The sequence below is a fragment of the Solanum tuberosum genome, unplaced genomic scaffold (assembly GCF_000226075.1).
Source record: "Solanum tuberosum cultivar DM 1-3 516 R44 unplaced genomic scaffold, SolTub_3.0 scf00806, whole genome shotgun sequence".
NCBI classification, from domain to species: Eukaryota; Viridiplantae; Streptophyta; class Magnoliopsida; order Solanales; family Solanaceae; genus Solanum; species Solanum tuberosum.
In genome coordinates, this window is record NW_006239735.1 from 18,887 (window position 1) to 31,140 (window position 12,254).

A 12,254-nucleotide genomic window follows, 5' to 3' on the forward strand; every position below is an offset into this window, starting at 1 on the left:
ACATAATAATTTGAAATTGTGATTTTGGTTGGACCACAAAAGAAAATTAGGCTATTTCGGGGCTTATCTTTTTCTAAAGGTGGTCCCTTTATATATTTGTAAATTTACTTGTTCGCTTTACGTAATTATTAAGAAAATAATACTCACATATTGAGTTTATTATTCTATCTCTATTAATTGATAGAAAACTCTAAATCAATTTACTTATTAAAAAGATTTCATCTTTTTTTTAAAAAAAAAGCATATTATATTACATCAATAAAAAGAAGGGGAAAAAAGTCAGAAAAATACTTCAACTTTGACCGAAATTACTGTTACGATATTAAACTTTATGGAGGGTCTTTTACCCCCAATACTATTTAATAATGTATTTTAAAGGTATAATGATGCAATATTTATGATGTTCACGTAGACACATATATACCTTTAAAATACATTATTAAATAGTGTAAGGTGTAAAAGGTCTTTTTCAAAGTTTGATATTATTACAACAATTTTTGATCAAAGTTCAAATATATTTCAAACATTTTTCTCTAAAAAAGAAAGACAATAACTTCACTAGTTCTAACTAACCTTGAACCCCACTTTTTTAGAAAAACAAAAGAAGCATATTAGATCCCAGTGTTGATTCTATTTTTGTACTTTTGCCAAGTTTATAGGGTACAGGAGCTTTAGGGTTTCGTTTGATACATTTTATTTTATTAACAAAAACAAGATATTGATATAGAAAGACTTTTTTGTATCAATAAAATTAGTCTACTTTAACGCTTTTATTTTCAAAAATCATTAAACTATATTTATAATTAAAATAAATTAATCATGGATCCCATAAATAAACTAAATTATAAATTTATGGCTCATGTATTCCATTTTTACCTTTAGCTTAGTTTGGTAGATTAGCTAGCTTGGATTTCGAACTTACCTGATTTATCCAAATGACCTTACTTTTATGTTGAATCTCATATTTTGCTACTCTATGTGATTTGTCCAGTCACCTTATTTAGAGGAATCAATCTAGGGTGTGTTTGCATGCATAGATATAAAGGTTTTTTCTAAAATTAGCATAGGTTTCAAACCTTGTCATCTTAATGAATACTGTACTATAAATTTATGAAAAAAAATTGTGTCCCGCGCGCGCAGGGCAAATACGTACGTTACATCCAAACAAAGTGTCTTTGAGTTCTCGAGTGAAAGCCATTTAAGAACAACTCAAAAGAAAAGTTTCGTCCCGAGAAATATATAAACCCAGCCTGATTTCTCTAAGACCCACATCCTGATTTTGATCCATAAAAAATTGCAGTTCGATCGTTATGGAAAAGTGCATGATCTGGATGCTATTTTTGTTGGTTTCCTACGGCCAGTTCTCAGATTCTTCTGATGTGGTAAGACAATTGAAAAATACTCCTAGATTCTTCTAATTTTAAACCATGGAAAGGATTAAACTACTTGCCAAATTCAACAAATTTTAATGGCTTTTATATATATAATTAAATTAATACACAATTAATCAAATCTATGTATAAAAAGAAAGACAAAGATGGAAAAGGAATTAAAGCTTAGTTCAGTTAAAGAAACCAGCAACAATGGGGTTCAAAGTAATGAAACTGGCAGTTAATGAAATTAGTACACAATTCTTAGCTCAGTTCAGTTAATGAAATTTTGTAACTTAACTTTCAAATATATATTATTCTTTGAATGTTAGCTGTAACGATTGAAAACTAGCTCTTTGTAACTAGGCTACGAGTCATAGTGAACTTAATTATTTTGCCCCTCTTTTTAACCATCCAAGGAGGGCGAAATTCATTCAATTTTAGGTGATCAGTGTGTTGCTCCTAGTCAGAGTCTCACAGACTCAAAATTGGGTGAAGTAGGAGCAAACCAAGTATTAGATTCTTATTTCTACATATCTAGAATTGAGTTTCAGTTTCAGCATATATATACTTAATTAGAGTCTTGTGATTTATGTCAACTTTACATGTTGTTATAACTGTTTGAATAAAAAGGAAACCCTTAAGCATTAAGCATATATCCTGCTAGCTGCATGCGCATTATTTTCTAACTAGCTCTTTAAATTTCCCTTATTAACCAGCCTGATCTGAAATGGCAACTTATTCCTGATCAACACAACTTCTGGTTATACGTACTTCCTGATTTCTCTAAGAGCCACAGTTACGTTCCTGGCCTGAAACGGGAAGGCTTCTTCACTCCTCCGTTGCTTCCTTGGAGCCTTTAATTTCCATCAGGCAGTTTGCTAGCTAGGTATGTCAAAGCAATTGTTCTTGTTTACTTCATTTCATTAATTATACAACAAACTTTCTTCTCATATACATTTATCAAGATTCACTTTTAGGAGGTGAAATTCATTCAAAAAGAGAGAGAGAGAGTGATAGGCCTAAAGCTAAATCCTTGGCATCCTAGATAATTTTGTTATTCTTTTAAAAATTATGATTAAAAAGGTTATTATTATTTAGGCTTCTGATTTTTATTTATTACTTCTTAAAAGCGTGTCAAGTCGATATTGAACAAGCAATATAAACGAAGGGAGAAATACTACTTTTTTCCCCAAACTTTTCTTAAAATAGTGACTTGGGAAATGTAAAATAATTGAAAACCTAACTTTGAAAAAAATTTAAAATTAAGGACCTTATAAGTAGTGGCGGAGCCAGGATTTTAGTCACAAGATAGAAATTATATTCATTTACTTTTATTATATATGTGATTTTTAAAATAAAATTATTAATTAACAAAAGATGCACGTATCATGCACATGAGATGCACTAAACTAGTTTTATTGAATATGATTTGCACTTTTTACTAAAATTTGACTTTATAAGCTATTAATTAATTTCATTCAATATATTCGATATATGTGATATTTTAAGAAAAAAATACTACATAATTAACGGATAGGAGTATTTTATTTAATGAAGAAAAAGGGTAGGGTGACATGTAAGGATAAGATTCTTTTGGAGGTGGACCATCCCATAAGGATGCCTCATCTTGCACTCTATCCGGATGTCTCAATCTAACCAATTTGGAAAAAGAAGTTGATGTATTACTCCCTTCCTCCGTTCAATAATATTTATTCACTATATTGTTGTGTCGTAATTTAACTAACCTTTAGAAAAATCACTTTTGAAATGCTCTAAGTATAAAACAATTTGAGAAATACTTAGAAAGAGTCGCCACTTAATTTTTTTTAAAGAAATTAAGAAAACTTATAATTTTCAAAGATTTAAACATTAAAAAAATCATTTGAAAATACCAAAGAGGGTTCGGGGTTCAATTTACACTTCGAGAAGGGTTTAAGCATTCGAAGTGTCCGCTAACATGCGGTTGACCTGCGACTTGACTAAAATAATTTTTTGACTAATTCTAAAAAAAATGATCTAATAATAAAGAATAATAATTTGCAATATTTGATTAAATTTAAAAAATAAAAATAAATAAATAATCAAATAGATGACACCTTTTATTTTATTTTTTATTTTTTAGAGAAAAGGGACCTAAAAGAAAATATTTGAATTAAAACGCAAGTGAATAGAATTTTATCAAAACTAGATTAATTAGGACTTACTTGACTCATTTTCTAAAATAATAATTTAATCCAAATTGATTAATTTAAGCATGGAACCATTTTAAATTAATTGAAGAATTAAAGTTTCGACTAACCTTTTTGAGAAAAATGACTAACTAGAAAGAGAACATTTTTTAGTTCATTTGAGAAAAATACTTTAACTTAAAACCACTTTAAAATAAAATGTGATCAAGTGAAGAGGCCTTAAAACATATCTTTTTAAGAACAAAGTTTTAACTTAATTAAAATACAAAATTCGACCAATATTTAATAAATAAAATGAATGACCTTAACACAAAAAAAAAAAAAAAAAGTATTCAAAGCAAACCAACACAAAGAAAGTAACTCGTCTTTTGGGGAATTTAATTAAGTTAATTAAAAATTATAAAGTTAGAGTTAAACGACAAACAATAAATAATCACAATTAAATAATTAAAGAGTAAGGTAGAAATTGAATTTGGGCCTCCTTTTGGGCCAATTTCGCTGGAATTTTTGGGTTTTAACCCAATCCCGTTTTTGATATACAGCTGATGTATATCAGTGTATATGAGCATAAATATTAGCTCTTTTCATGTATATCTTGCTTCCGAATGTCTATATGTCGCCTCAGCCCTGTATCTTTACGTTTTGGGCCTGAATGTCAGCGTATACCGCTGCATACTGAGTGTATACAGCCCACTTTCAACCTTTCGGGACCTTCCGAAATCTGTATTTTTTCAATTTCCTGAACCTGCTGACTCGAGTAAGAAGAACAAATTTGAGCCTTGAAGGCCCAAATCGAAATGCTAGGGGAATAGAGAAGTCCTTGGGGACTCAGGGCAGATTCACATGCATCACAAAAGAAGAAAGGCAAAGGGGTTAATATACGAACTATTCAAGATAAAAAAAATGGAAGAGTATGCCAAAATAGTGAAAATATACCCACTGCTTTAAGAAAAGATAAGATGAGAATTTGGCGAGAACACTTTGCGTCTAATCACACCATTAAAATAGCTAAATAACCAAAGATGTAGAAAATAATAGATGCATATCACTTATTTTTAAAGACAGTAACTAAGTCGACAATTTTCCTAATGAAAATAATGATATTTTTCACAAAATAAAATAAAATAAATGAATAAATAAATAAATAAAATAAAATAAAATAAAATAAAATAAATAAGCTACTACCATAGAGAAAAGCCTCAACAGACAATTTGCACGCTATCCATATGCCATGAGATTAACGCATGACAATATTAAAATGAACTAACCAATGTAATTATTTAGGGAAGTCCATTTACTCAAGTTCGAACTTATTTAAAACTAATGCATAAACAACTATTAATAAATCTATTCCGACATGCTTCGAAGATGAGAACACAAACGTATGCAAGCAGACTTATTGGAATTGATGTTGTTAGGTTTAAAGTACAACATAAACCATAATATGACAATGAGAGGAACTAAGTTCCAGAATCAAAGAATAGGGCAGAAAATTAATTTAAACTAAAGTAAACAATCACCTTCAAAGCAAATTTCTTCCTAGCACATGGTGACCCGTAGACAATGGCAAAATATAGGACCAATACTTCATACTAAGAAAGGGCGGTAATAAACATGTGTGTTAATAAAACAAAATTTTGTGCACTTTGAATAGAGGCAAAGCAGTAGACAAAATTAGTACAACGTGCCACTGTTTTTGCTGAAATTTTAGGCATGAATAAGAGAAGGAATTTTAGCATTTTTCACAACTTCAAATAAAGAAAGGAGGCAAGCATAGGCAATAGGACATACCATAAAGTTTAACACAATTTTTTACACAATGAGGCATGCATTTAAGGATAAATTAAAATAAATTAAAACTCTAACTTTAGGACTATAATTTTCTGAAATGAGCAACAATCTACAGCAACCCTTGCAAGAGTAGAGGGGAACATGACTCATGCTTGAAAGCACATACAAGAATAAGACACCAATATACCTTGGAAAGATTTTTAACTCGAACCCAAATATGAAACTTGACTAATTTGTCACATACCAGATATATTGCAGACAGACAGAGCAGGGGAGGGAGTTAACATGGTCGCAACTATTAACTACAGATTCAAGACGGCGAACATAAATACTAAGGACTTAAAATATTGATGTCTTGTCTCATTCCTTCAACTTGAGGTGAAAGAACGAAGGGTGCGACATTAAACACTCACACATTATTGCAGATTTATGACGACATAAAAAAAACTAAGACGAGAAAAATAGCTACAGCCCACCAACAACACTATACACACATTCCAATCACAATCGAGATCAAGAGACGAAACAGAAGACAAAAGTAAACGAAGAATCTCAACTCTTATCAATATTCCAAAGCATACCAAGCCAAACACACTGATTTACGATCAACAGTAAGTCAACAGTATTCCCAAACATCAATATATAAACTACTCACATAGTCAAGAATCTAACAGCAACACATTAAGAGTAAAAAGAAAGTTTGGACCGAAAATGAGTATTACCTGTCGAGATGCAGCGAAATAGGACAGCTAACGAGCTAGATTTTGACTTTTCCACCACACGAAGAACTCTAGTGAACTTCTGCAAATTCCAGCAACCAACAAACAAAGACAAAGGAAGAGAAATGGATTTTTTAAGCGTACTTCCGGAGGGACCTTTGTAGCTTAAGAATTTCTTTTCTTTGCAAAATTTTCCCACTTTCTTCCTCTCTCTTTTCCTTGAAGTGTATTTAGTAAGTATTAGTTATTTTTGGTGCCTTAAAAAATTTCCCCCCACACCCCTCAGTGAATAAAAAGCGATGTTTATATAGAGGAAATTCTGGGGTCTGTTCTTGGGGCGATTTTTGGGGATGAAACTTGGACGAGGGCAAGGGCTAAAAAGGAAATTCATATCCAATCCTCAATTCAAATTCCTTTCCCAAAGACCAACGGACTGCTGCTTGTACAAGATTTCAAACGAAATCCCCCAAAATCCGGATGAAAAGATCGAGGCGGGCGGCTGTTGCAGAGAAAGCTGTGGGAGCTGCTGTTTGTTGACATTTCTGGGTTCTGCTCGTTGTATTGAGGAAGAAGAATGAGAGTGAAGGGGTGCTGGGTCGGTTTGGTATGCTGTTGGTGTATGTATTGTAATGTTGTTAGAATTGGGCTGATTTGGAAAGGAAATGGGAGTGGGCTGGGAATTAGTGGGAAAAAGGGAAATTGGAAATTGGAAAGCTGAAAGTAATGGGCCTGGTTTAAATAGGCCCAAGTTGGGTCTGAAAAATGGGTTTAAAGTGAGGTTAAAAGGGTTGGATCTTGGAGTTTAAGAAATAGTCAAATTGAGTTAAAGTAACAAATTCGGCTAAAATCTAAGTAAGACGAATTAATATAAATCAATCAATGAGCTTCTTAATGTTAACAAAAATAAAATAATTAACTTAATTATAAACTAATCGACTCAAAAATATAAACTATCAATTAAACTAATTAACCAAATATTTAAATAAAACTAAAAACATTTTTTTTTTAGACAATTTTCGAACATCCATAAAATGTACTAATTATATATAAATATATATATTATCTTAAATAAATAAATAATAATAATAAAAATACAAAATGACAAAATTATTTGAAAAATGTTTCGGATTTTTTCTTAAAGTCAAATATTTTAAATCATTTGAAATTTAAGAAGCTCGATGATTAATATAGTCCAAAATTGGGTGTCAACATATATTAAAAATAATTGTTCAATGATACTTATTTAATTTAGAAAAATTAAAGGATAATTTATTTTTTATGTCTATTTACCCTTACTATTAAATACTATATATCATCTAACATATTTCTTAAAGCATTAAATTTAATAAAGTCAAACGATAATATAATTTACAAATATGTATATAATTATGTCATATTATGAATATCCAACAAATCGTCTCAAAAATACTTTAATTTTATTAAAATATTTTTATTAAATTAATTTTGTCTAAATTGGTAGTTTATATTTTGAGTCTTTAGTTTATTAAGCTAATTATTTTATTTCGTTAAAATTAACAAGTTCGATAGTTAATTATATCAATTCATCTTATTTAATTACTAACCGAACTTATTCTAATTAACTAAGTTTGGATACATATTTAATCTCCATTTGGCTATAATTTAGATTCATATGGCTAAAACTTAAATTCAATTCTAGCCAATTTAATTAAGACAAAATTACGCGGTTAAGCAAATTTATACTACTTAATTACTCATCATAGCTATAGTTTGCTATAATTACCACTCGCGACTAACATTATACATTAATTATGTGGTCTGACTTCGAATTTGTATAATTAGCAACGTTTGTATATGTATAACTCGCCATAATATACAAATACATATGTATAATATACAATTATCTAACCGATATACATATACAATTCAGGGAAATTGGAAATTGGAAAGCTGAAAGTAATGGGCCTGGTTTAAATAGGCCCAAGTTGGGTCTGAAAAATGGGTTTAAAGTGAGGTTAAAAGGGTTGGATCTTGGAGTTTAAGAAATAGTCAAATTGAGTTAAAGTAACAAATTCGGCTAAAATCTAAGTAAGACGAATTAATATAAATCAATCAATGAGCTTCTTAATGTTAACAAAAATAAAATAATTAACTTATATATAAACTAATCGACTCAAAAATATAAACTATCAATTAAACTAATTAACCAAATATTTAAATAAAACTAAAAACATTTTTTTTTTAGACAATTTTCGAACATCCATAAAATGTACTAATTATATATAAATATATATATTATCTTAAATAAATAAATAATAATAATAAAAATACAAAATGACAAAATTACTTGAAAAATGTTTTGGATTTTTTTCTTTGAAAAATGTTTCGGATTTTTTCTTAAAGTCAAATATTTTAAATCATTTGAAATTTAAGAAGCTCGATGATTAATATAGTCCAAAATTGGGTGTCAACATATATTAAAAATAATTGTTCAATGATACTTATTTAATTTAGAAAAATTAAAGGATAATTTATTTTTTATGTCTATTTACCCTTACTATTAAATACTATATATCATCTAACATATTTCTTAAAGCATTAAATTTAATAAAGTCAAACGATAATATAATTTACAAATATGTATATAATTATGTCATATTATGAATATCCAACAAATCGTCTCAAAAATACTTTAATTTTATTAAAATATTTTTATTAAATTAATTTTGTCTAAATTGGTAGTTTATATTTTGAGTCTTTAGTTTATTAAGCTAATTATTTTATTTCGTTAAAATTAAGAAGTTCGGTAGTTAATTATATCAATTCGTCTTATTTAATTACTAACCAAACTTATTCTAATTAACTAAGTTTGGATACATATTTAATCTCCATTTGGCTATAATTTAGATTCATATGGCTAAAACTTAAATTCAATTCTAGCCAATTTAATTAAGAAAAATTACGCGGTTAAGCAAACTTATACTACTTAATTACTCATCATAGCTATAGTTTGCTATAATTACCACTCGTGACTAACATTATACATTAATTACGTGGGCTAACTTCGAATTTGTATAATTAGCCACATTTGTATATATATAACTCACCATAATATACAAATACATATGTATAATATACAATTATCTAATCGATATACATGTACAATTCACCTCTCTCCCACTCTCTGCCCTCTCTCGCTCGCCTCTCTCCTCCCTCTCCCAATCTCGCTTGCCATATATACAAATGCATATGTATAATATACAATTATCTAACCAATATACATATACAATTCACCTCTCTCGCTTGCCTCTCTCCTCTCTCTCTCTCAATCTTACTCACCTCTCTCCTCCTTCTTCCAATCTTGCTCGCCTCTCTCCTCCCTATCCCAATCTCGCTTGCCATATATACAAATACATATGTATAATATAGAATTATCTAACCAATATACATATATAATTAACCTCTCTCCGACTCTTTGCCCTCTCTCACTCGCCTCTCTCTTTCCTATAACATATAGCTATGAATTGTAATTATCAAATCATAGCTCTGAAATTAGACTATTTTTGAGTGACTATATGTGAAAGTTCTTCTTTAATTAATGGGAAAATTGGAGACAGAACATTTGTTTGCCTGAAGATATTGTTGCGATATTTTTACAAGACGTGGGACTTAATAGAAGAAAATAAGGAATTAGAATTGGATATATTTAATTTGCTATAAACTAAAATAGTGACCTTTTTAATAATTATTTTTAAGTGTAGTTGTTTTAAATAAATATGTTAGGGATTTTGACTAGTTAGCTAATTGCTCCCTTAATTTTATCCTTAACCCATGCTTAAGACTAAGATTGGGCCTTTTTCTTAATTTCAGCCAAAATTCTCTCATCAGCTACCAATTCCCCAATTAGCAGGGCTAAATCGATCCAGCCCAAACCAACAATTCAAACTCAGCCGACCCAGTTGTCCCATCCGCCCAGCCCATTCTCCATTTGACCACTGTTAGTCTAATTGCTTGTCTATAATCATCATTTGGTGTTTTATCTTATCATGTGGAGGTTAGTTTAATTTTAAGTGAAGGTTATTTAATATTGTATGCTTTCCTTTGTCATATTTGCATACATTGGCACAGTCAACTAATCGCATGCATGTTTTCCCGAGTCCTTGGAGTCTCCTTTTCCTTGCATTCCATTGATTGGGCCTTAGAGGCTCAATTCTATTTTTCTATCGAGTCTTTGGAGTTGACATTCAGGTTGAAGACGATAAATGTGGGTTGGAAATTGAACTTTCAAGTTCTAGAAAGTTGAAAGAAGGCTGAAATACAGCTTGTATACACCGATATACAGTGATATCCGCTGATATACATGGTAAAAACACAGCAGTCACAGGTCGAAGGATAAATATGGGGTCGAAAATGAAAATACAGGTCGTAAAAGCTCAAAAGAAGGTTGCATATACTCTATATACAGCCCTTACAAATCAGTATACAGATATGTATACGCAGTTTGCTTGGCACAAAATTTGGTCAGGGCCCAAGTATACTTGAATACTTTTTGAGCAACTTACAAAAATGACTATAGTTGTAGGGTTATTGAAGTTCAATAGGTATAAGTATGCTATTTACCAAAAATGACTACATTTTATGTCTTAATCTCGCTGTATATTTGTATTTTTTTCAATTTTTTTACTTATACAATGATACAATTATAATTACAATGCACTAAGTAAGGTAATTTCTTGTTATAATGACGGAATGCCCCCTAATTACGTTTCTTAAACTCTCAACTTCACATAATTAAATTTAAAACTAATGATTACGTCCCTATCCGCTTGGATTCCAACTAATAATTAATAACCAATATTAAATTAACAACTAATTTTACCTTATGAATACACACCTATATCATATAGGAGTGCCCATGTTATTATTAAACAAAATTTAGATACAGTGGACAATTCAGAAATAAGAAAATGGAAAATAATACATGTGAGTATTCAAGTATATAAATATTTGACTGTATAAAAAATTGAAACGCTGACAAAACTCAATCTTTTTTTCTCATGTTTACTATTTTTTTACAATTATATATATATATAAATAAAATTGATGACTCAAGTATTTGTTTATACAAAAATAATGTAATTATGTATCAAAATATACTTGTATTACATGGTCAACCTTTCAATTAGTGTTAATATTTCAATACACCGGGACAATCCAAAAAAATTGACAAGTGGATATAATACAATACAAGTATCCAAATATATAAGTATTTCACTATATAAAAAATTGTAAATCAAACAACCCTCAAACTCTTTTCGTGACGTCTTCCTGTAATACATATGAATACAACTAATGAACTCATCAACCTTTCAATAAGATGTATACAAATATAAATTTCATAAAATATTTATTTATAACCTTCTTTTGAGTTCTACGACCTTTATTTTCAGTTTTCAGCCCCATCTAAGGCTGGCAACGGGACCGGAACCGGGACTACCGGATCGGGACGGACCGGAATCGGGACGGACCGGAATCGGGACTACCGGATCGGGACGGACCGGAACCCGAACGGAATCGGCCACCACGGGACGGAACCGAACTGGAACTGGGACGGACCGGAACCGGTAATTCCGGAAAAAAATCAGTGTACCCGTCCCGGACCGGTAACGGATTGGTACCGGACCGGACCGGACCGGAAACCGGGTCCCAATTGTTATAATTTAAATTTTTTTTTATTAAAATTAAAAAATTAGGAACATTACACAAATAGTATTAAAACTATTATAATTTTATTAGAAGCAAAAAAATTTATACTTTTAAAGTTTTAAATACAAACTTTCACACTTTAAAAGTTTGAAAATTTAAATTCAAAGTTCAAACTTTAAAACTATAAAAAATTTAAATTTCACACTTTAAAAGTTTGAAAATTTAAATTCAAAGTTCAAACTTTAAAACTATAAAAAATTTAAATTTCACACTTTAAAAGTTTGAAAATTTAAATTCAAAGTTCAAACTTTAAAACTATAAAAAATTTAAATTTCACACTTTAAAAGTTTGAAAATTTAAATTCAAAGTTCAAACTTTAAAACTATAAAAAATTTAAATTTCACACTTTAAAAGTTTGAAAATTTAAATTCAAAGTTCAAACTTTAAAACTATAAAAAATTTAAATTTCACACTTTAAAAGTTTGAAAATTTAAATT